At 40.6% G+C, this 26,367-nt stretch overlaps 1 protein-coding gene across 6 annotated transcripts in view; it reads left to right on the forward strand.

Annotated features, from left to right (window-relative positions):
* Positions 1-12,159: 12,159 nt before the first annotated feature.
* The window catches only part of RBMS3 (RNA binding motif single stranded interacting protein 3), a 1,080,848-nt gene continuing 1,066,640 nt past the window's right edge, over positions 12,160-26,367 (forward strand). For 5 of the 6 annotated variants that reach the window (XM_043595585.1, XM_043595588.1, XM_043595583.1 and 2 more), the window contains exon 1: positions 12,168-12,235. The gene's annotated coding sequence lies outside the window, so the exon portion shown is untranslated. Of the gene's footprint in view, positions 12,236-26,367 lie in introns of all 6 variants that reach the window. The other variant, XM_043595598.1, reaches the window with a different exon arrangement.

A 26,367-nucleotide genomic window follows, 5' to 3' on the forward strand; every position in this document is an offset into this window, starting at 1 on the left:
GAGCCAATACCAATTCAAAAAACAAATTGGCTTTGATTTGAAATTGTATGGAGGAGTTCCTGAGCTCAGTATTAAAGGTGTGTTTACGTCTGCAGGAGCAGGAAGATTTGTGGAGTGCTCTGTTGAGGATAGATACAGCGGTGTCTCCTCTTACAAAAGGGTTTTCATTACAAAGTCCTCGTGGAAGTTAGAAATTGCATATGGTTAGGAGTACCCTTGAAAATGTCTTAAATTTCAAATTGAGTTCAGTGTCTATGGTTTAGTATATACATTTATGTAGCAATAAAATATATAGTATATATACTGTCCTTATATAGCTTATGATATATGTAAGCATATTATATGTAATATATTATGTATAATAATATATATGTAATATGCTTACATAATAGATAATATGTGCATATAATTTATATTATGTAATATATAACTTATGTTAAATATATAACATAAGTTATATAGTGAAATATACATAATAGTATGTTATATAGTTAGGTATTACACATACTAATATGTTCATACATGTATAACAAATGAAATAATGCATAAATAGAAATGCACATAAACAGTTATATTTATAATATATATTATCCATAACACATGTTTATATTCATATGAACTGCAAGTTTATAAACTTATGTATGTGTGTATATATACCTCTAGAGTTGGATACATGTTCAAAATGTAATTTTATAGAATTTTAACGATGTAAACAAATAGACCTGTATTTGAAACTCCTGAAGCTATAGTGCATGTGATGAACTTGTTTTTATCTCAAGGCCTTCCTCTCAAGTGGACAGTGTCTTCTGTTGGTTCCATTCGGAATTTCCATATTTTATCTCTGCATACAGGTGTAATCTGAGTTCAGCATTTGGTATTAGGCTGGCTTTTCTGCCCAAATGCTGTCAATTTAAGCTCTGCATAAATAGAAAGCATGGGTCATACTTGAGGTCTAGTTGTCCACCAAGCTTAGTTTTGAACCTGAGCACTCTGGGAGCATAAGAACCCAAAGAAATTGCTGGTCTGCTAGAACTGCCTTGAGGAATAGCAATTATTTCCTTGAATGGTCAAGGAAAACCTGAGTCTTCCTGGCAAATGGATGATCTTTAAAATCTTCATAATTTATTTACTGTTTTTTAACCATCATAAAAATTGTAGTCTATCAATTATACATGAAGCTGAATATTAGAAGGCGGAGGAGACACATGCTGGCACGCACTTCCTCTCAGCCTCTTCACCTCAAATTATAAACAAGTTAGTTCTGTCTTTGTCTGTCTGCAAAAGTGCACATGTATATTACATGTGTCATGTATTATGTAAATTGGTAGCTATCACTGCCCCACACACCATTTTCCTGCACACTCAAATTTGATTTTCATAAACAACCGTTTCTCAGAAATAACATTTACAAATTCCCTCTCCAATGACCTCTGTTTAATTGAGTATATTATGTACCCTCTCTTCATTGTTGCTATGAAACAAAAGAGGCCACCTTACAAACATTTCATCTTCTTGCAGAAGATAATATAATGGGAGTATTTCATGATTGGTTGGTAGGTTTTTTTGTTTTTTTGTTTTTTTTTTTTTTACCTCTAATTTGTTCTGGACTGACTATAAAGAATTGAACTGGTTTTTGAGTGTGGTTCTTGGAAGCCATCTCATTATATTAGACTGATAGTTTGTATTTGGTCATTGAAAAAGTAAATGTCAGGGGTAAGGGGTGGTAAGAAGCCCAGAACAGGAAATGTAGAAAAACGAGTTGTGTTTCAAATGAAATTTTCCACTTGCTTCTCACAGTCTGTAGAGTACCTGTCTGTGGAGTATTCCAAGGAAACTCTGCTGACAGTAGAAATCATGCTTTCCCTCCCAAGCTCCCAACTATGCACAATACCTTCCATCATGACAGGACTCTCTTAATTGTTGTTTCAGGTTGTTCAGAATTACAGGAATAAAACCGAAAACAAGGGTTTTTGTGGAGTAAGAGTCAAGTTCATCATGGCTATTACAAATTCTAATGACATGAAAGCCAATTATTGTGACTTCAGGTGGTTATTCTGAATGCACTTAGATATGTGACAGCCAAGGTAAACATTTCAGCCTAGACAGCTCCATTAATTAATTACAGCTTAGGATCCGGAAGCTTGCTTACATGCTTCAAGGGCTATGTGGAAAACTTATAAGATACATATTCCAGGCAAATCCAGACAGGCAAACTAGGTACTCAGTAATGTTTTTTCCCATGTCCTTGTTTGACATTTATTTATTAGAGTAAAGCTCAGATTTAAAAAATACTTCACCCCATACTCCCATTTTCCCCTGTAGAGAAACTTAGGTAGAAAAATCTATAGCAACTTAAGAAAAAATAGTGTGTCTGAAGAGGGCAGCCTTTCCACAATTTCTTGGAATTGACTCTACTTAAATACACATGGCATTGGGCAGTTAATTTTTTTGTGATTTCATGCTTGTGACTGCTTTTACACATGTTGGCCCCAAATCATATTCTCTTAAAATTAGGCTTAATTCTTTACCTCCTCACCCTCCTCCCCTATTTTTAAAGTTTCAAATCATGTAGGTGGCAACAAAATTCTTCCGAATAGAGGGCTGTATTTGGAGGCATTAACTTCACCCCCAATTTACTCATGAGTACTTTATGAAGAAATAACTATGTCTCATTAAAGTTTAAAATTTTTGTAGTTGTTTCTTACTTTAGGAATTACAAAATCTTTAGTTTCCTGGGAGAGTGGGGGCTGAAGTACATTTTTCTACTTTTCTACATCTCTTAGGCCCACAAAAAGGATCAGCCACATGAGGATTTGTCAGGAAGAGTCATATAAGTGTTCTCTCTGACCTATTCCATTCAGTCACAGAGCAAAGACTTCAAAAGTTTTCCACCTGGAAACACACTCATCCTGGAAAGCTTGCGTGCCAAGCGTGTTTTGTACGTGGCGAATAGCATGAGGACAAACCTGATTCATTATGACAGCGTGACCATGTTCCCCTTGCTACCCACAGCCAAAAGGCTAGATTGGAGCCTTGTCACAAGTGCCCATGGTTACAAGGATCATTGCAGCTGAGGCGGCATCTGGTGCTATTTGTACGAAGGAGAACTTAGTCTTCCCGCTCTGTTTCCTGATGAAGAGGTGGGAGGAAGTCCCAGAATCAGAATGGAGGGCTGTGCAGTGTCCCAGGATATGTTTTTATGGGGGAAAACTTCTGAGCATTACATGTCTCCCTTGTGATGAAGTCTGGGAGACAGAGGAATCTCTAATCTGATGGACGTTTGAAAAAACCACTTTTAAAATTTAGCAACCACCACCCCCTCCTCAGGCTTTGAAAAGTTGATGGTACCTAAGCTCAGGAAAGTCTGACTATCCTATGGATTCTCATGGCTTTGAGGAAAAGAAATGACTGGGTGGGAATTCCAGATTAGGGGTTGCCCCATTCTGGGAAATTGGGCTCTAGCCAGTTTCTTTCTGACTTATCATTGTCCACTGTGTGGCATCACTGATATGCATATACATATACATTGAAATAATATATGAATGGGTAATATTAACGGACTCACATGTTCACAGCAAGTTTGACTTTAGTTCAGCCACCCCAGTTTATAGATGAGCAGAAATGACTTGGTTAATGCCTCATTAATACCAGATTCAGGAGGGAAAAAAAAATATCTGCTTGTCAGATTGCTTTCTACCTACTCTGTGTGGCAGGCAGCCTCTGAGATGTCCTTCGGTGAATGACCCCTGTCTCCTACTGTTCACATCATGGCGTGGTCCCCTCCTATATTATTCCAGCATTGGTCTGTTTGGCCAATGATCACCAATAATGATAGGCTACTAATGAGGAAATTCAAGGTTTCTTTTGTGTGTAAGAACTCTGGCAGTCCCAGAAATCACTATGTGTTTTATAAGTTTCCAAGACACTTTGGCAGAAAATCATCAATTGGCTAATTTGGCCAATGCAATTAACTTTAGGTTTTAAGTTTCAGATATGCTAGGGACTTGACATTTTCTGGAGGTAATGACCTAGTCCATAACTTCCTAATAGAAGATTTGTCATACCACAAGTTCCAAAAGTAAAATCCCTTACTTCTAGGGTAGGAATGAGGGGAGGTAAAGGACACAGAAAAACGTGGCAAGCAGCCAGTTTTCCACAAAACACACACACACACACATAAGACCCCACATATTTTTTAAGTTTTCTATCTTTGGGACTGCACTATGTTTGAAAGTCAAGGTATTGCTTAAGATGTTCATTGGCACTCCGTGTTCCAAGCCAGTTTTCTAAAACGTGAGAATAAAACTGTTCACTCAGATTGATCTACATGGCAATTTAGGTAACTTGTTTCCTCAGAGAGATACTATAGAAGACTAGATCCCTGAGATGTAAATAAATACTAGGTAAGAAAAGAAGTTGAGTGACAGAAAAAGGGTGGGGAAAGGTAGAGCAAGAAGGAAAGAGTTAAGTAAATAGATTCTTTGGACAAGTCATGTTGGGACAAACTGACCCATGGGTATGTCTTGGGAGCAGAAATTCTGAATGCATTTCCTATGCCAGAAGGTGCAGTGATTCTTCAAGAGACAGGTTGGAATGGTGTCCTATGTGTTAACCTTTCAGCTTTTCTGGTACTTAACCATTCCAGTGAAGGGACAGGAGCACTATAGAAACTGTAGCCTGTGGGGCAAATCTGAATCCAGCCCATCTTTGCAAATAAAGTTTTACTGGAATATAGCCATGTTCACTCACTTCGGTATTATCTATGGCTGCTTTCATGCCACATGGCAGAGTTGAGTAGCTGTAAAAGAGTATGGGCCACAAAGCCTAAAGTATTTACTCTGTGGTCCACTGCAGAAAAATTCTGCAGATCTCTGGGTTGGATCATTTGGGAAATGTAGCATTTCCCAAACTGAACAAAGAACCATTTTTCGGTAGGTCACTCTGTGGTTCCGGTTTCTGTATAACACAGATGAGGGAACACTGTATCATCGGCTCACATTTTCCTTGTGTGTCTGTGGGAGCCTCCCCTCCCCTTCGTATCTTAAAAGTAGAATCCCCCAGCCTGCCCTCTTGTGCAGCTGCCGGAGGAGGGTTTCCGTTTCTCTGAGATGTGCAGTGGCAGATGGGAGTCCAGTAGCTAAAGTGAATCAGGTCTCTTTTGTAAGATACAGCAAGATCAAGTTGAGTTACAGAGAAAGCTGCATGATAACAGGAAGCTTATCATTTATTTACTGAGCATCCTGTTTGCCGTTTTTAGTCTTGTGCAGGAAGGGAGCTGGAGGTTACCTTGTGCCTGTGTCTTCAGGGACTTCCAGTTCTCTGTCTCTTTGAAGGAAGTGGCTGTGAGACATGTTAAATAACAATGTGAAAATTCAGGGACTTAATTTTTAAAAAAAGACCTAAAGGAGGAAAAATCCTGAAACTTTTTTGTCTGTAATTCAGAAGAATGTCTTCCCCTCCCTTAGGTATGATTCACAGAATACTTTGTGCTTTCTACAGACTTTTACTTGTATCATGGTAAGAGCTGAATAGTTCTTCTGCTAATGTGAATTACTTAATGTATTGCTGTGTGACAGATGATCCCAAAATTTAGCTGCTTACACAGTAAACCTTGATTGTCTTGCACAGTGTCTGAGAGTAGGGGATTAGTGAACAGTCTGGGTAGCTGTTCTCGGTCAGGGTCTCTCCTGAAGGTGCAGCCAAGCTGTTAGCCCTGGCTGCAGTCTCTGAAGACTTGACTGGGGCTGCAGGATCAATTTGAAGTTCACTCATGTGGCTGTTTGCAAGAAGTTTCAATTTCTAATATTTTTTTTAATGTTTATTTTTGAGAGAGCCAGAGACAGAATGTGAGTGGGTTAGGGGCAGAGAGAGAGGGAGGCACAGAATCCGAAGCAGCCTCCAGGCTCTGAGCTGTCAGCACAGAGCCCAATGTGGGGCTCGAACTCAGAAGCTGTCAAATCACGACCTGAGCCAAAGTCGGGCGCTCAACCGACTGAGCCACCCAGGGAGGGGCCCGAAGAAGTTTCAATTTCTTACCACATGGGACTCTTCCTAAGGTGGCTCATGGCATGGTTTCTCTCATGACATGGCTTGGATCTAAGTGAAAATGATCGACCATGTCCAAGTTTCTATAACCTAATCTACAAAGTGACCTATCCTTATTTCACTATATTTTATTGGTCAAAAAGAATATCGTTTGTCTACTATGTTCTACTAGTTGGCTCTGTTGGTCATTGTGGAGGTGTCAGTATCAGGAAGCAGGGTCTTCGGAGGCCATCTTAGAGCCTGGAGACCATATTCTGGTTATTTAAAGCAGCATCTGCTGGTGAAGAAGCCGCTTCTGCTCTGGCTCCTCGCCCCTGGTCTAGGACACGCAAAGCCTATGGCCAGGGTATGGGGCCTCAAATCAGCTTTTAGCTACCATTCCTTAACCAACTGTGAGGATTCTCTGTAGCATTAAGAATGGGAGGGAACTTCTTGACTGTGATGGTGTGGTCAACTGACCTCAATAATTCCTTAAAATGAGGACAATTTGTCTGTGATTGTGTTTACAAAGGATAGGGAGGGTAAAGATTGTTTGTGTGTCCCATGGACATGAACAGCATGGGGATCTGTGTCCCAAGATACTGCAACTATAAAGAGGACATGATGCTTTCAATAACGAAATTGTTAAAGAGATTCCAGAAGGCCATCCTTTACCCTTTACCAATTTCCTTTTCTTCGCTTGCCAGGTATGTGCTCTTGTGATTTTTTTTTTTTTTTTTTTTTTTTTTTTGCTAGCTCTTTATTTTAAGGTATGTGTAGGCAGAGCCTTTACCATTAATTCTTCAAAGTTTCTTGTGCTGGGAAGGTTTTTGAGTCTGCTCTTCATACCTTATTACAAGTGTTACTGCTATCTACGTCCTTTGCTATTTGGTCTTGTCTCTTACATGATTCATCTCACCGGGACTGGAAGCATGGTTTTCCATCTGAAATTAAAATCCCAAAAGTCATGTCTGTCATCCAGAGTTCAGTCTGTCTGAATAACCCATGTTGGTTCCTGGATCATATTTGTCAATGAATCTTGGGCTACGATGTTAAATGCAGATGTCCAGTTGGCACCTTCCAACACTGTTTATTGCTTCTTCATTTCTCGTTCTTCAAATATGCTCAAGGCCTAATGCGGCAAAGACTCCAGCTACTGAAAAATGTACGTGTTCCCAAAGTTCCTTGTCTTAGGCTGATGGGCAATTAGACTTGGAGGAAGCTGGCCAAGCAAAGGACAGTTGCGGATGAAGTACAGTGGCTGGCCGACTGGCAGGCTCCTGCAGCATCTGGCCGCCTTCCTCACTTACAAACTGCCATTGAATCTGGTCTGTTTTCCAGGTTTCTGCACAGCCTTTTTCCCCCTTTGTTTAGCACAGCATTCTGCACGCTTTTATCACTAATGTTTTACACTGCCCTCCTGAGCTCCTTTTCTCTTAAGCAACCTGGATTTGCACAAGCCTCACAGCCTGGGCAGGTGGGGGGCAGGGGGTGGGGTGGGGAGAGAAGCTGCAAAGTAGGGTATGTATTTTTGTCTCAATATTTCTTTGCATTCTAGCTTCTCTCTGCTTTTGTAGATTCATCTAGGTCTTTGGTGGTTATCTCACAGCATTCCTGAGACATTTTATATGGGATAACATGTGTCCATTAACCAATACTCTCAACTTCGATGTGGTGTCTGCCATTTCCCTTATTTCTTGCCCTACTGACTTGAACAATTACTATTTTCTGTGAAGCCGAATCAGGGTACTCCCCACTCGAATACCCTGAAGTCTGGGCCACTGGTGTTACCCTTTCTAAGACATCATAGTAGCCACTGGGGCTCTGGAATTCTATCAACTTTTGCTGCATTTGTCCCTGGGAGTGTTAGTTCTGTAGCTACTGTCTCCTGTGGAAGCAGTCTCCTGTCCACACTCACAAACCGAACCTATTTAATTTGGTGTTTCCTGAGCACTTACTGTATCCCAAGCACAGACTTGCCTAGTTACGTTAGTCCATGAGACGCATCCCCAGCTTGCTCCCCACTTTCCCCTATAACTTGTGGAATGTACAGTCTACAAGAGGAAACTGCATTTAGAAGGCAGTTACAAGAGAGTGTCCTAGGACTTTTTGATAGGCGGCGAGCGCAGATGTGCTAGAAACATATCAGAAGGACTGTAGCCCATTCTTGATATTCAGGGGAGGTTTTCCAAGAGCAGGCATTGGGTGTCTAAACTGAAACTCCTACCCAGCCATTTAATTGGGCTGTGGTGGCTGAAGGTTCAATCTATATCAGTAGATTAAAAATAAGATTCTTTTTCCTCAGGCGCCTTCCCACAACTTCCAGAAGTATTTCTTTGGAGTTTGAGAGTTCATTTTATCTTTTTTAGATTAAAAAAATGCTATCAATAATATCCTTGGGTCTTGATACCTCTACTCATCATCATCCTTGTTCTTCACTGGATGCATGCAGCAAAAGAAGTGTGTGCTGGGAGTATTCGGAGATGTTTCCTTGCTTCCAAGACTAAATATGAATCCACTGAAGAGCCTCTTAAAAATGTAAATTGCTGGATCCCACTTCCAGAGATTTGTAAATTCCTGGGGTCAGAGAATGTGCATTTTAAACCAGCATGCCTCATTATTCTGATCTGGGTCTGCCCTTTGATTAACCACTGGCTGCTAAGGACACCAAGAGGGGGGAAATGAAGATAGGATCAATTACTTCTCTGGTTTGTCAGGTGAGCTTATTTTGGTCCAGGCTGAAATCCAAACCACGCATTGTGGCTAGTTAATTCAAAAGGACATCAAGGAAACCCAACGAGATTTTGTGTTGTGCTATGAGACTGATTTTTTTGAATACAGTTGCCTCCATCAGAAGCGAGGCTGCAATTCTAGACCTGGTCCTGTCTTTAAAATTTGCAATTAATGTTGCCCAGTTATTTTGTTGTTTCTCTGGCCTTTTACATTTATCCTTAGCGCCAGAAAGGATGTGAAGTGTGTGGATCACAATAGATTACAATTACCATGATACAGTTAATTACACTTGTGTCGGTGCCGAAGTGCAGTGTGACCTTTAGAAGAAAGGTAAGCTTGGGCACTTATCAAGAAGGGAGAGCTTGCATTTCACGTTGGGTTGTTGTTACATATAAATGCCCGTTTTCTGTCCTTCCCCCTTCAAGGTTCTTTAATGATGTGGGTCAGATGCTGCACATCACACATCTCCCTTTTCTGTGAAATATTTGTCGAATGTTAGCGCTCATGTCTTGAATTGGATGATCATAATTTTATTCTGATTAAAAACAAAACCAAACCAAAACTTTGAAGAAGAGCTCACAAGTGTTGGGGAGGGTGTGGAGAAAAGGGCAGCCTCGTGCACACGGTTGGTGGGAATGGTGTAGCCACTGTGGAACACAGTGTGAAGGTTCCTCAAAAAATTAAAAGTAGAACTACCATATGATCCAGTATTTCCACTTCTGGGTACATACCCAAAGAAGATGAAAGCAGGATATCAAACAGATACACTCACGTCATGTTTATTGAAGCACTTTTCACAATAGCCAAGATGTAGAAAGAACTTAAGTGTCCGTCAGCAGATGAGGGGATAAAGTATATGTATTATCCATAATATATATATTTTATGGAATAATTATACAGTATGATGGTAATCATATTGCAATACATAGATGTTTTGAATCAACACAAATACCTTAAAACTTACACAATGTTATGTCAGTTCTATCTTAATTAAAATAAACACAATTATTTTCCTGATATTCAGTATAAAAATTATTGTTACAGTTTTAGAAACCTGTATTGTGGCTCAAAACTGATAAATTATGTCTTCACTCTGTGATGTCTTGATTAGTCTGATGGTGAATTCCAAAATCTTACGATTTAAAGAGACTTGAAGAGATTCTTCTGAAGCCCAAATTGTTGGACTAGAAAATCAGCTAACAGCCCCTTCCTACAAATGAAGGAAGCCAAGATCTGCTACATATTCAAGCAAAGGGCTATTCTGGATTATTAGCATTTTCTAGTTAACAGAGGTGAAGATGTTTCCTCGGCATTGAAAGGAATTGAATCTATAATCAGTAATTTATATACTCTGAAAGTATAGAACCCTTTAATTGAATAGATCTGGGGCTGGATAAGGAGGGAGCATGGAGACCATCTAAATTATCCTTATTTCACAATTAGGAAAACGGCATTCGAGAAGGCACACCGTCATGTGCTGGTAAAGTCGGATACATTTGAAATTCATTGCTACTTCTTCTCATTGAGGAAGTGCGATTATGCTTTTCGTTTAACTTTTGGCCACTTCGTTGATAGTTTTCCTTTTATCCAAGTGGAACACGGAAATGCTTCTCACACTGTGCTATAGGGTCCAATCCGATCAGCCTCAGTGGGGCAGGAGAGCTGCTCCCAACTCTGCCTCCTCAGATGGGCAGATGCTAGAGGGAAGTTGAATTGAACAGGCAGAACATAACATTTAGCCAGCATGCCAACCTCCCTGTGGCAGAGATTCAGGAAAGCTGTCAGGAACAGCAGAGGCCAGCACAGAATTACATGGGGGTCCCGAAAGGCAGATGGAATGCAGTGATGGGGTGTACGGAAGTTGGCGGGACTATATTGGCCTATTGATCATTCTCGAAACATACCAATTGCTTTCACATCTTCATGCCTCTGCCATGAAGCATCTGCGAGTTTCTACAAGTGACGGAAAAGGTGATTATAGTCAATTACACGAGGAGGGCTCAGGCAGAAGTAGCAGTCTGAAGCCGTAGGTCACTGCGGAACAAGATTAATTCAGGTTAGCATCTCTGCTCTTCTGTTGGCCTTTTCCTCGAGGTCACAGAATGGTTACTCCAGCTCCGTGTAGCGCATCTGTATTTAGAAAGAAGAGTGGTGGTGAAGGTATGAGCCTTATCTTTTCCCTTTTATCAGGAGAGCAAAAGGTTTTCCCAGAATTCTCTCGCGTCTCACACATCCAAAATTATATTCGCGTCTCGCTGGCCAGGAGTAGAGGGAAGGACTGCCGAGAGAGTGGGTTTGTAGTTGTTTAAACCTTGATGGTAGAAGCAGTCCAAGAAACATGGTGTCAAGAATGACTGTGGGGGAGCTAATCTGCAGTGAGTTTGTGGCATATCCCAAGTTCAGGGAGCTTGTGGTGATGATATGATAAGGCCTTTCCCAAGGTGACGTTCTCTCTATAATAACAACTGGGGTGCCTGGGTGGCTCAGCCGATTGAGTGTCTGACCCTTGATCTCGGCTCAGGTTATTGTGATCTTGCGGTTGGTGAGTTCGAGCCCTGGGTCAAGCTCAGCGCTGATGGCGTGGAGCCTGCTTGGGGTTTTCTCTCTCCTTCTCTTTGCCCCTACCTGGCTTGTGCGTGTGCGCTCATGTGCTCACTCGGTGTTTCTCCAAATAGATAAATTGAAGAAAAAGAATAACTGACTCAAATGTGTGGATATTTGTATGCCAGTGTGTTGCACGTGGAAACCTAGAATAATGGGCCTGATTTCCTGCATGTTGAATTAAGGCTTCATACGTGTCTAGCACCTTATTGGATGAACTGTCACCATATTGGATCCTCCCAAGAATCCTGTGCCATAAGAATTATTATTTTTTTTTTTCAACGTTTATTTATTTTTGGGACAGAGAGAGACAGAGCATGAACGGGGGAGGGGCAGAGAGAGAGGGAGACACAGAATCGGAAACAGGCTCCAGGCTCTGAGCCATCAGCCCAGAGCCTGACGCGGGGCTCGAACTCCCGGACCGCGAGATCGTGACCTGGCTGAAGTCGGACGCTTAACCGACTGCGCCACCCAGGCGCCCCTCGTGCCATAAGAATTATTATCTGAGTCTCGCTGAAGGGAAAGTTGAGACACCTAGCGTTTGGGTGACACGTGGCAGGTCAAACAATGAGCGCACGCTGAGAGTTGGATCCAGATGTTTCAGCTTTAGTGTTTATATTATTCTTGCTGAGGAGAATGCGTTTTAAAAGAAATGAAACCGAGATTCGGTTCAGACAGCATCTAAGATTGTGTTAATCTTTGGAGCTGTAGACAATAAATAATTCGTTTAGAGAAATATAAAGCGTATTCGGTTTGTGTGACAACATGAAATCTTTTCTTTTTTTTTTTTTTCCCTTCCCTTTTCCAGAGAAGCTCGGCCAGCAAGTCTTCGGGTGTTCCTTCCTATAGCAGATGGTCCAGTTCGCAGCCACATCAGGTAACATGCTCTTTCAAAGGATCTTGATGTGCTCGTTTTCCTTGAAGTGTGCTCCAGAGTACAGTTACTTGATCACGGGGCAAATGTGGAGGGTCCTGGGCTCTTGCTGGTTCTCACCTTGAACTTGGCCCCTCAGCAGAGGGCTGTGGAGTTCAGCAGTGGTTACTTCTCTCCACCTCAAGTCTGGGTTCAGGGCTACATGAGGGGGACAGGGACAGGGAAGTGTCGAAGTTCCACATTCGAAGCCTTCCTCCATGAATAGCTAATGAAGTCTACCGGGCAGTTACAGCACGAATGAATTTTGCCTTTGTTTTTTTTCTTCAACCAGAGATGATCCCTGTTTCCCTTCTGTTCCCAGAAATTGTGTATGTTCCCATGGTTGTGCATATGTACATACATGTGTATATGTGTATGGCACATGGAGCTCTAAGAGTGTATGCACCAATATATCTGAAAATATACTAATGTTATAAACAGTCGCTTTTTTTGCTTTGTTACTTAGGGTGATGAACAACCTCCATTTAGGGCAAACGATACTGAACGTTATTTAACCTCTTTAGGGGAGGTTAGGCCAGCACAGTGCGGTTATGCCTCGGTGTATAAACAGAACAGGATCTTTCTGCTTGGCGAGCAGTCTTTACAGGTGGTACACTGGGACCACAGGGGCTTCCCCTGGAAGCAGCACTTGGGGAGAACACTAACGTTAGACTCTAAAGCTAAAGCTGAGTAGGACTTGGGTTTAAGTTACCTTCTAGTTAGGAGACCAACAAGGAATACACTCCCATTTGTTTTTTGGCTTTATTAGAATTACCAGAATTCTTAGACTTTCCAGGTCACTTATGCAAGCTGCAGTGACTATAGCAGGAGCACATAATAAATGATTTATATTCACATTTTCTCCCACATTTTATTGACCTTCTGTAGAAACTTACTATTGGCGATAATATACTCTTAACATCAGCATAACGTGAGAACTCTTTGTATACTCCCTTTTATCTTTTCTCTGCCGTTAGAAATTGAAACTTAGCAAAAAAAAAAAAATGAAAGAAATTAATGAGAGAAACATGTTCTTCCATTATGCGATAATTGATCACAGTGCCTATTTCTATGTTGACTGATGGGTAGAAATAAAGTTCCTCCATTGGCATCAGCTTGGTGTGGATGCTGTAGTTTCTGGTAACTTTGGAAGGATAGATTTTGTGAGTGTGAGCTGAGAAAAAAGGTGACCCAGGAAGAGGGGCCGTGGTACCAGTCTAGGGAGATTGCTTTGCTTGTTTGTTTGTTTTTTTAAATTTTTTTTTAACATTTATTCATTTTTGAGACAGAGTGAGACAGAACATGAATGGGGGAAGGTCAGAGAGAGAGGGAGACACAGAATCTGAAACAGGCTCCAGGCTCTGAGCTGTCAGCACAGAGCCCGATGCGGGGCTCGAACTCACGGACCGCGAGATCATGACCTGAGCTGAAGTCGGACGCCCAACCGACTGAGCCACCCAGGCGCCCCTGGGAGATTGCTTTGAATATCCAGTTTCCTTTTACTTACTCCATTTCCTGAAAATGTCCCCTGGACTTCAATCAGTGTTGGTGATTTCTGTCTCCCACTTTCTAGAGACTGGGTTGAGCAAGTTGCTCCTCCCCTCTCTGCACTCAACCTGAAGATGGAGAGATGTTCTAATCTAGTCTCGCAGAATATATTGTCCAAGGTTAAACGATTTCAGATGGCCTACCATTCTATGGTTTTTTTCCCCCCCTAGAATGGACTCCATTTTATAAGCCAACACGGTTCTTCTGAGAACGTACCTGTGAGATTGTCAGGAGTGAATCTGTGACTCTGCTGTCCCTGCAAACCTTTCGCATGCTGCAAGGAAACGAGAAAAGTGGAAAGGGTCGTATTGGGACAGTTCTTAATTCTTAGAATAGATCCTTTTGTTTCTCCGATATTACAGTGATCTTTTTAAATGAACTTTGGGAATGATTAGATGGTTGTTGTGTACTTTGTGATATCCCAGCCAAATTAAAATGGTAGCCATCCTGTACAGATTTCCCAATGTGTTCTTTGAATTCTTATCTGTATGTGAAATCCAAGAGTGGAAGAGCTACCAAAAAGGGCTTTCATTTTTACCTTCTCACATGTTGAAGCCAATGTGGTGACATTGGCAGATTTTTAATCTTAACACTGCCTTTTTGACTGGGGGGCTTTATTCGATGGCATTTCCAAACGGTAGCCTGATTAAAACTAATAATGGTGACATCTCTTTTGTACTGAGGATCCCCTTTGACCCTAACCGAAAGGAGTGGTGCCTTTTATCTATTTGGTAAGTTTCCTTGATGTTTGCCTATTGTGCCGGTCATTTGTTTTCTTTCAGATCTACTCCACGTCCATCTCTTGACATCTGCTTTCCCAGGCTTCCTTCTTTTTTTCTTTTTTTTAAAAAAAATTTTTTAACGTTTATTTATTTTTGAGACAGAGAGAGACAGAGCATGAACGGGGGAGGGGCAGAGAGAGAGGGAGACACAGATTCGGAAGCAGGCTCCAGGCTCTGAGCCATCAGCGGGCTCGAACTCACAGTCCATGAGTTCGTGACCTGAGCTGAAGTCGGACGCTTAACCGACTGAGCCACCCAGGCACCCGTCCCAGGCTTCCTTCTTAACTGAGTACTAAGTAGGCTTTCGCCATTGGAGTCATTGTTCACAAGTTGGAAAGAGATAGGGAGGGAAAAACCAGGACATATTTACCCCCTTGCTGTTGCTTTGGACAGTATATCTCCATGTTCTGAGCCTCTGGATCCAGCTACAGTGAGGCAGCCCTGGCTTTTGGCCTCTGTGCACCATCCCACTGGTTCCCCCAGCTTCAAGGGAGGTGGCAGTGTCCCGCATTCTTCCCTGCCTTTTTTTTTTTTCTTTTTTTTGCTTTCCCAGTAGTCTTATGACTAGTTCCCTATATGAAATTCCTTCTCTTCGGTGGTCTGGTATGGGCTCCATTTTCCCAACATTTTTTTTTCTTTCTGTTTTCTGACAGATACACCTACCATGGTATGATGCACTTTTTTCTATGGTCCTGTAACAGTGGGTTTTAATTTCAGAACTATTAGGTGGATATTTACGGGCTCACCAGACTTGTCGCTGCTGAAAACTCTTGAGATTTATTCTCTTGAGCTGGCCTAGTGGGTGGTAATCCTTTTATACCCCTATCCCACACAGAATAATTATTCCTCTTCTTTGTCACTCATGCGCTAATCCTTCCCTTCTAAATTTGTGTTTATTACCAAAACCTTTGTCTTTTGTGTTTGCCATATAATAGGCTTATTGGCTTCAGTCCTTGAACGTACATACACAAATTCTCAGCTTGAGGGAGAAAGGACAACTGTAACTTGATCCTGTCTTCTGATCCTGGCTTCTAGCTTTGTGTCTTCCTCTATTTTCAGCATCAGTGGAACAGTTTAGAAAAGAAACTGTCATGGATTTATATTCACTAGGAAAAGTGGATCTTTTTCAATTTGTCTTCAGAACACTGTCTGTAAACCTCAGACACAAATACAGTAATGAATCGGTACACAGGTAGATAGGGGCTTAGTTGAGAATCAATATCTTCACCATTCCTTCTTAATCATTATCCTCATACCTCACCTTTACTGAATGTTTTGTGTGTGGTGTCTGCTAATTTCTTGTCATGCATTATCTCATTTAGTCCTCTCACTATCTATCTCTATGATAGGAGGTGATACTTTATAGTCAAGGGAGTTGACAACCTGAACATTTAATTAACTTGTCCAGTGACACACAGAGTTGGTTCTGTTCGATTCTAGCACCCTAGTATTTTTTTCTTTTGTCTGCTCAATTAGATTTATTATTTTTTAAAAGCTTTTATTTAAATTACAGTTAGTTAACATGTGGTATCGCATTAGTTTTAGGTGTAAAATTTAGTGATTCAACACTTCCATACAACATCCTGTGCTCACAAGTGCACTCCTTAATCCCCATCACCTATTTCACCTATCACTCCACCCACCTCCCCTTTGGTGACCATTGGTGTGCTCTCTATAGTTGAGAGTCTGTTTCTTGATTTGCGCCCCCCCCCATCTTTCTCTTTTCCCCTATGCTTGTTTGCTTTGTTTCTTGAATTCCACATATGAATGAAATCCTATGGTATTGGTCTTTCTCTGACATATTTCGTTTAGTCAAGTACTCTCTAGCTCCATCCATGTCGTTGCAAATGGCAACATTGATCTTTTTTTTATGGCTGAGTACTATTCCATTGTTTTTACATACCACATCTTCTTTATCCATTCATCAGTTGATGGACATTTGGGCTGTTTCTATAATTTGGCTATTTTAGATAGTGCTGTTATAAACATTGGGGTGCACGTGTCCCTTTGAATCTGCATTTTTGTATTCTTTGGGTAAATACCTAGTAGTGTAATTGCTGGATTGTAGGGTAGTCCTCTATTTTTAACTTTTTGAGGAACCTCCCTACTATTTTCCAGAGTGGCTACACGCTAGTCTTTTAACCATTGGGCAATACTATCTCCTTAAAGTTTTTAGACTAATTTAAAGCATGTAGTTCTGTTTTGTACTGACCAAAACACAACTTTTTGGCCTCTAGGTATCTCTACTCTGAAGTTGTTTTTTGCGCAGTTAACTTTCTTCGTTGAAACAAGTACTTATATCCACTCAAGTATAGATCAGTCTATTTGAAGACAACTTTGAAAACACAGATCTTAATATATTCATTAATACATTTTATTTAAAAAACATGCCATTTATTTAACATGCACCAGTTTGGTGTTTTACTTGGAATACTTTGAGAACCTCTTTGTAAAAATATCTTTTCCCATGCTTTGCAGTTTATATGTAATGCACATAAAGTTTTATATGCATACAAGTATCTATGAAATAAAAGTCATTATGAATTGAATTTTGAATAAGTGACATATAGAAGAATGGTGACTGGCTGACTGCTGTCTTCAAATCCAAAGCACAGGTGATGAACTGAAATTACAATTTTTTTTACACATACTGTGTACTTCTCTTTTGAAAAGTTTCTTATTTCCCATCATATGTTCTATCTCTTATTTAGCACATTCCTTATAAATGTGAAGTCGCTATCTTCCTATAATTTAGAAATGGAGAGTTTTTCTTTTGGCTAATTGGTACCAATCCAAGCACCAGGCCTTAAAAACTCAGTGTAAAGTTTTGGTCAGCAATTATCAATCGATTGATTGATGTCTTCCTAGCCCTTTAAACTTTGTAACTTTGTAAACTCGGTGTTTAGAGTAGCCCTTGATAGGAAGAACATTAAAACTCCTCTCCTTAAAAGGAAGACTAATGAATTTTTGGGAAAGATACGGTATGTTAAGGAGTGACAGTTTACTCAAGAGAATTCAACCCGGTTTTCCAGCATTGTTATTTTCCAGCAGCAGATAGAACTGGCAGAATGCAAGGTTGACAGTGGAAGTTTTGGTTATCTGGACAGATTGGTGTTCAAGGAGGGTAGAGAGATCACATCGCTGTTTGCATGCTAAAGAGCAGGTGGGTTCAGCCCATTGGTAAAAGGCTAGAGTGAGTATCGTTTCTGGATTGTCTTTAATAATTTTTCATATTTGTATATGAAAATCTGTGTACTCAGCATGTGGTAGGAGCTCAGGAAGTATTTGTTGGATGAATGCAATGAATTCTATGAAATAACAGCATGGATAGAATGGGGAAAGAGGGACCTCAAATCCATAGATTTTTTTTGTCTTTTCTCCAAATCATCAGTTTCTACCCTCTCTTTAACTGAGGTTCACATCAAAGCTGATAATTGTGAGATGATTGAGGTAAACACATTTCAGCTCATCTCTATTAGTTCTGATAACAACAAGCATTGTGGTAGGAGAAGTATGGGCTGTCAGAGGCCAGGAGAGTCTACACTTTGAATCATTGATCAATCTGATGTTGCTCCTTTACGTTCTCTGTGTTAGGCATTTGAGATTGCTATGGCGGCCGTGAGATTTCAGTATGAAATACCACTGTTGGGAACATGGGTATATGTATGGGTGCCTGGTGCTCCACAGTCATGGGGACAAATGTAAACTTCCAGTTGATGGTGGTTCAGGATTCCAAGTGAAACTGACCCCCTTTGTCTGTGTGTGCATTTGTTGAACTTTTCAATTGAAATAAATAGCCTTTCATATGTTACATGAAGTTATTATTACTATATAATACTCATTAACCAAAGACTACCAGGAACACACATGTGTGAAAACAGATTTAGAGTTGTTGCTTGTTGTTGTTTGCTGCTCCAAATAAGACAGGATAGCATGCAAAATGAGGGAAATCTGAGTAAGAGAGTATTGTTGGGTGGGATTTATTATGGAATTAGACTTGGGAAAGATGATTTTGGTGAAGCACGAGGAAGTGAGGTTTGTTCTGGATTGAGTACTATTAGGAAGCGGGGGTAAATCTGATTGGGTATCTTGATAATTTTATCTAGAAAGTGGTGGGATCAGTGGAACAAGGGTAAAATAGTAAGTGACAAAGAAGCAGAAGTCATTGATATTACCTGGGTGAAGGAGATGCTTGGTCACTTTAGTGATTTGAAGAGTGGTCTTGTTTTTCTCTCTGCTTGGATATAATTATGGAGCAGCCTTGTTTTTGTCTTCCTTGGTAAAGGTTAGGGTTATGAAGTAAGCTTCTCTAATCTGGTGTTTATGTTCTGTGAATAATTTCTGTTAAGTAGGGAACTTCCTGGCCTGGGTTCTAGTGCCAGGCCACCTATTCTAGACAGCATGCACTCTTGCACACACTCACACGTGCACACACACACACTTTATATGATTGTACATGTAAAATGGAAGACCTGCACTATCCTCCCCGATTGTTGTATTCTTCCCAATGCTAGCACTCTCATATTTGAGAATTTGACCAGAATAGCAAAGTGGCAACATTCTTAACTGGAGTTGACATCCAGTTGACATCCTAGCATTATAAATCTAGAGATCAGGGCAGATTTGTGATACCAATTCTTATGCCTTTGCAAACTGTCATGTCCTATTTACAATTAAAAAAAATTTTTTTTAACGTTTATTGAGAGAGCGCACAAGCAGGAGAGGGGCTAAGAAATGGGAGACACAGAATCTGAAGCAGGCTCCAGGCTCTGAGCTGTCAGCACAGAGCCCGACACAGGGCTGGAACTCACAAACCAAGAGATTAGGACCTGAGCCGAAGTCGGATGCTGAACCAACTGAGCCACCCAGGTGCCCCTACAGGTTTTTTTTTTTTTTTTTTTTTTTTTGTTTTTTGGTTTTTTTTTGCAGATAAGGAAAAAATGGAAATGCAAACCTGACATAACATAAACCCTTAGAAATGTGGATGTGCATTTGAAAATATTTAGAATGTAGGAAATTAGGATCTGATTAAATGAAATAGCTGATTAATGATAGCTTGTCACCACAGATGGCACCCCACTGAAGCACTTCTACTACTCACACCTTTGGGTTCTTTCCTTTCTTTGGAGCTTAGCTGGTCCTGTGACTCAATGGAGTGCAATGAGGTGACACTGTGAACTTCCACGTGTAGGTGCTAAGAAGCCTTGCCATTTTGGCCTCGTGCTCTTAACAAATGCTTATGCTAGGAGGAGCTATCTGCTTGATAGAAGCCCAACTGTCCTGAGAATGCCATGCTACATGGAAGCCCAAGCTAGTGTTGTGGAGAGGCTGTGCAAAGAGATGCCCAGCCAGTTCCCAGCTGTTTCAGCCATCCCAGAAGAGGTATTGGACCTATGAGAAAAGATGCCTTCAGATGATTCTAACCCTAGCCGCCATTTAACTGTAATTGGACAATAGACCCCAAGTGAAACCACCCGACTGAGCCTAGGTGGTAGTTTGTTGCACAGGAATAGATAACTAAAACAATTGTTCATCTTAAAATAAACATTACTATTATCCACAGCAATGGCTAGGAAAGGATTGGCAGTTAAAAGGTCAGCTAGACTGGTTTGAATGAATTGTTAATACTCATTTGAATTAATCATGCCTCTTAAATGAAAATGAATACTATTTAGTATTTGAAAAAGTTAGAAATTTCACCCTGTAATCTTCTTTTCATTATTAATTTGTTGAACAAATATTTCCAGGCATACCAATGACATTTTCATTCTCATGGAGTGTGTAGCTCGGATTCTAGGATTGAAGACCCCAGAAATCATGAGCTGTACTCTTCTTGAAGTGTCCAAAGCAGTGCTTGGGATTTTGTGGTGACAATAATCCTAACAGAATATTCCATTTGATCCCCCCTGCAGTCAGATGTTGCCATATCACAACTTTCAGCCAGTGAATTGGTAGTGGAGGCGATGTGTCACTTACATTCTGAGACAATGTGTGATTCTCTAGTCTCTACTGCCTGACCCAGGGATAGAGGAAGCCATGTGTTCCACACACAGTTACTGGATAGCAGAGTCTCCACCGGCTTGGATCCCTTGGGTGAACGCGGGGAGCAGAGATCCTTGTTAATTCTTGACAGGCAGCAGCACAAGCCAGAAACAAGCCTTAGTTGTTCCTAAGCCACTGAGATTTGGAGTTAATTTGGATCTGTAGTACCGTCTAACCTCTTGTGACTAATACAAGAGCTTTAATTTCCCATAAGCTCCATCACATCCATCCCAGGCTATTCAAAATCAACTTGAAATCTAAATAAAAATAATGCGATTTCTATGTAAACAGAGCCTCAAGACAGAATTTCTGATCTTTTTTTCTCCAATTAGTTTTATATCCCTAAATCCCTCAATATAGAAATTCTGGCACCAGCACTGTTTATTTACTTGGGTAATTTGAGAACACTTGACACAAAAATCATTCTCAAATCAAGTTGTTTTCCTGTTTATTTTTCGAAGTAATTTTATAGCAAGTTGTTAACAAAATAATTTATTACGGGACTTAAGAAATAGTTATTCAATGTAATGTCAACAGAAAAATCTAAATTAGTTTTCTTTCTTTTTACTTTTAAAAATGGTTCTTATGAAATTTCCAAACGTGCATGACAGTAGAGAGAATGGTGTAATGAACTTCATGTACTCATCTACCCAGCTGCAACGATTATCACCATATGGGCAGCTTTTCAAACATAAGCTTTGGCTACGTAAAATTTGATTCTGTTTTGACCATCCTTTGAAAGATAAGATCATAACTACCCTTTCCCCACCCCCACCTCCAAAATTAGATCTGAATTTTCTATGAACACAGTGCTTTGTGGTCATGATAGTAGCTTCTGTATTTATTGCCAACTTGGCCCTGTAGGTATAACTTCAGAACACTTTGCTAGAATGGCTTATTCGGAGGGTGACCATTTCTCCCCATTTGACCAGGAGCATCACAGATGATCCCTTGTGTTGTCTTGGAGTAATTATTCATAGCATCCCTGCTCCCATGTCTAGTTTGTTCTGCTCTTGGCTTTTTCCATCCCCTAGAGTTGGATCCTGGGTCTTGCCTTGCAAGTTGAAGCCAGTCGTAGTCAATGAAGCCTTATCTCAACCTCTGTGGTTGCTTGCAAGATCTTTGGTGTCTGAAAGGTCTTTCGTGCCCTGAATGGCCTACCCAGGACCAGCTACATAATTTGTGGGGTCTGGTGCAAAAAGTAAAAAATTACTGCGAGTGTCAAGATTGTGACAGCAAAGCATCTAACCAAGCGTGGGACCCTATGCTTAGAAACGAAGCACACACCCTGTGTGTGGCAGCAAAGATGGCACAACTACGAAGCCGGCCCTGGGCCTACCACTCCCACCCCCACCCTTCACTGGCTCCCCATGTTGACCAAGTCCAGGCCTGCATTCCTGCACTAAACCCTCTGCTGTAGTCTGCACAGTTAACTTACTCTCTAAACCCTCCCTCTGGGTTGGAACACCGGCTTACCTGCTACTGTGCCCACCTAATAAGTACTTACTATTACTAATGAGTAACAGAGCCGGAAGTCCAATACAGATGTGCTTGTGTTTCTGAGTGAATGATCGTAATAACCCTTTGCTCTTCTGACTCTTAGGCCTCCTCGCCTAGCTAACTCTTGGCAGAGCTCTCCCCTCAGTCCAAGGAATTGAATCTAGTCCTTTATGAACACCTGTCCAGGAACCAAGATGTACTTTAGTTGCATTCCGTGTTCTCAGCAGTCACCTGGACCTTCTCTCTGACGTGTGGGCTGGCTCAACCGTACCTTCTTTCTGCCCCTGACCCCTCTTGCTAATTACTGTGCTTCCCAAAACAAGCCCGAACTTGAACTTTGTGGATCTCCTGGGCTGAGCTCCACATCTTGCTTAATTTTACTATCTACTCTTAACTTTGCTTCTCTGTCTCACCGGTTGCAGTGTGGCTTGAGCCTGGACTGGTTTTCCCCAGGAACATCTGGAGTTCATTGCTACACACAGACTTTCAGGGGTGGGGGAGGCCTGCTCAATCACAGCTGTTGTGTTTGCTCCGGTGCCATTTATGTGTAGTTTATAGAATTAATTTCTGTCTTTCTGATTACTTCTGGTGTTACTGAAATTTGTTAGCTCTAAGAGGTGGCACTGAAAAAAGGGACCCTCGTGCACTGGTGGTGGCAATGTATATTGGTGCAGCCACTGTTAAAAAAGAGTATGTTCTTCAGAAACTTAAAAATACAAATACCATGTGATCTAGGATTCCACTTTTGGGTATTTATCCAAAATAAATGAAATCAGTATCCTGAAAAGATATCTGCACACCCGTGTTCATTGTCGCATTTTTGACAATAGCCAAGACATGGAACCAGCCCAAGTGTCTGTCAGTGGATAAAGAAAATGTGGTGTATATATATGTAGTAGAATATTACTCAACAGTAAACAAGAATGAAATCCTACCATTTGCCATAAAATGGATGGACCTGGGGGTATTTTGCTAAGGAATAGAGAGAGAGAGAGACAGAGACAGAGAGACAGAGAGACAGAGACAGAGAGAGAGAGAGAGAGAGAGAGAGAGACAGACAGACAGACTGAGACTGTTACATGACAGGCATTTATTCACATAGTTTCATTTCAACTCTAAAATGAGCAATTCCAGTGACTGCTATCAGAAAAAAAAAAGCTGGGAGAAAATAGAGGAAGGGGAAAGAAAACAACTTAAATTGTGCCAGTAATTACACTTGACTCTCTCTTTAATAAGCATAAGCCCTGGTGAGATTAGTTGCTGTATCTCCTGTTATGCAAAATGGCTCAGTTACCAGAAATCCCTCATGAAGTGACCACTGTGCTGCTCAAAATTCAGAATTTTTGTATAATAGGACTCACAAATATAAGCCACCCATCATTAGATACTAAAAGACAAATCTGTTTCACGTTTGGAGGAAAAAAGCTGTTGAATGTACTGAGAAATATGTATTGCTATCTAATGTGATGCCTTTCTGGCATTTTCACATGTAGTTTTGAAGGCATTCAATATTTTGACTTACAAACATTCTGTGGAACATAATAACCTCTGTTAAGATAGTCTTTGCTCACTTCAATATAAATGCATTTATCCAGTCAAAAGAACCCACTTAGACTAAAGCACCTTTGAGTTCTTTGAAGATAGTTGTTGACAGAAGAGAGAAGTCCTTGATAGAGCTGTGTTATCTTAGCAGCCAAGTAATTAATGACTTTGTTTAAGGAGTAAGCTCAGGTTTCTTCAGGAGTCTTGTGTTACGGTAAATAGTGGGATTTATGTAAAATTATTAAAATGTATCATTAATATTGAAATAAAAAATGAAGCTTATATGGGGTGTCTGGGTGGCTCAGTCGGTTAACTGTCTGAGTCTTGATTTTGGCTCAGATCATGATCCCATGCTTTGGAGATCAAACCTGGAGTTAGGCTCAGTGCCAACAATGCAGAGCCTGCTTGGGATAATCTTTCTCCTCTCTCTGCCCCTCCCCCGATTCACACATGCGTATGCTTATGCGCGCGAGCGCTCTCTCTCTCTCAAAATAAATGCATCTTACAAATGAGGCTTGGAAACAGGCTCTCCTACCCTTTCTATATTATTTTTGTTCATTTAATCATAAATGGAGATTTAAAAGCCCCTGTTACTGCATCAGCAGTGAATGGGCTATTATTGGAGCATTAGTAGGTATTAGAGGCCACTCGAGAGTAAATAGGTAGTGAATAAATGTTTGGCTGTGGGAAGAAATCATGAGCTGAACAAGAGATTGCTGGGTTGATCTGATGTTAACACCTTGACGGTGGCCATGACATGCTGTCACCCAGAGTAGGTGACTTCTTCACTTCTGCCTTAAAGGAAGCATGGCTACATCAGTGGTGCTCTTTAAGATAATCTGTAGTCTTAGGGCCTATGGGGGTCTTCAGTGGAATAAATGGGGAGACATCTTGTTGTTTTTGGGGACTGTGGAAAATGGAAGAAGTTGGGGAAACCAGAGGTGTTAATTAGCTATGAATCTACTTATCAGTGTAAATGCCCATTAGCACAGTATATGTGAATGCCTGAGGTAGAGAAGCCCTCTGTGCTAATAACTTCAAGCAGGGGGAAATCTAGAAATAAAGACAATAAAAACCACGTAGTGGTTCTTAGCAATTTGTGGTTCAGTGGAGATAGACTTAGTGCCTTTCTTCTTGGGTTGCTGATTGCTGGCTGGAGAAGCAACAATGGTTTCATTGGCTTGGCTGCTGTCTTGTGCTTCAGGCTCTCCTGTATCACTGTAGTGCAGCTTGATAAAACTATTTGTCTTTCTTACAGCCACAGAATCTCCAAGTACGCCTCTTTGGAATTTGGGAAATAAGATAGAGGATTTGACCTCAAAATGATACTATTCGTCTAAAAAGTCTTTAGTTCCATAGTGGGATACAGCTTTATAAGACAAAGATAGCTTTATCTTTTATATGCTGTGTGCACGCCCGTGTGTGTGTGCATATGTAATCTTTCACAAGGAGGCAGGGGAAAAATGAGGAGACTGATGGGGCTTATTCTTTGGATAGGAGAGCTTGGGCATTCCTGCCATAGTAATGGTAAGAGCTTGGACTCTGGAGACACACAGAGCTATGTCTCTACCTTGATCTGGGGAATGTCACTGAATCTCTGTGCTCTTTTTCCTTATGTGTAAAATGGAGAAAAATACTGTAGCTAACCCACAGGGTCTTATTGTAAGTAGTAAGTGATAGAACAGTATTAAATGATAAAGCAAAAGAATCCCTAGAATTTTAGTTTTCTATATCAGGCACGCCACAATGATAGGTAAGTCATTTCCACAATGTGGTGATAGAATTGTATTTCTGTGCTTAAGGATTGTGATCTGATCAACTGCTCATGGCTGTGGAAATAGCGCTTTTATGTCGACAGCCTGAGATTTAGACCAGCGTTTATTTGTCACCATTTGAAGTTGGGTTGGAATAAACTTATTAATCCAGGTGAAGATGAATTCTTTTGATCGAAAGGTCAAGCTAAGTGGATGTTTAGTATGAAGGTTGCATTAGGTCTAGCTAGTTCTCAGAGTGGGTCTCCAGACTAGTAATGTTGGATCAGCGATGTTTATCTTTGTAACTGAAAAGGGACCAGGAAACTCTAAGCTGTTAAGGAAACATAAAAGAAACTTAGGTGATGCTCAGGATACCTAGAAACTCTCAATCCCAGTATTTAATATCGTCCTTAAAGTGTTTATTGGCAGAGTTGGCATTCTTTCCATGGCGAAGCTGAACAGTAAAAGCATCCTATGTTCTAATTTATATAAAACATATTAAATTGCATTTGTATCTCCTACTAAACCTATTTTTCTATAAACGTTTAGAAGAATTTTTATTACTTTGCCTTTGTAATGTAATCATTTGACTACAAGAACAACTAGAAGTTATGAGAGGCTATCATTTCTTGACAATTATTTTGCATACATGAGCATTCTTGCAAAATGAGAAAAACTGAATCTATACATTTCTTCTCAAATGCTATGATATTTTAGAATACTAAATTTAACCACTGACGAATGAACTCATTTTAAGTTTTATAGATCTTTGTGGGCTACGTTTTGTAGATTTTGTTTTATAATTTTGTTTTCGTATTTTGGGAACAATAGCTTTGTTTTTCAGTTCTCAGTTTGGCAGGCCCTTAGAAAGGTCATAAGCCTTGGGTACTGTGTCTGTTCTTAATGGATAAAATGACCCGACCAGTGA

Source organism: Prionailurus bengalensis, chromosome C2 (assembly GCF_016509475.1).
Source record: "Prionailurus bengalensis isolate Pbe53 chromosome C2, Fcat_Pben_1.1_paternal_pri, whole genome shotgun sequence".
NCBI classification, from domain to species: Eukaryota; Metazoa; Chordata; class Mammalia; order Carnivora; family Felidae; genus Prionailurus; species Prionailurus bengalensis.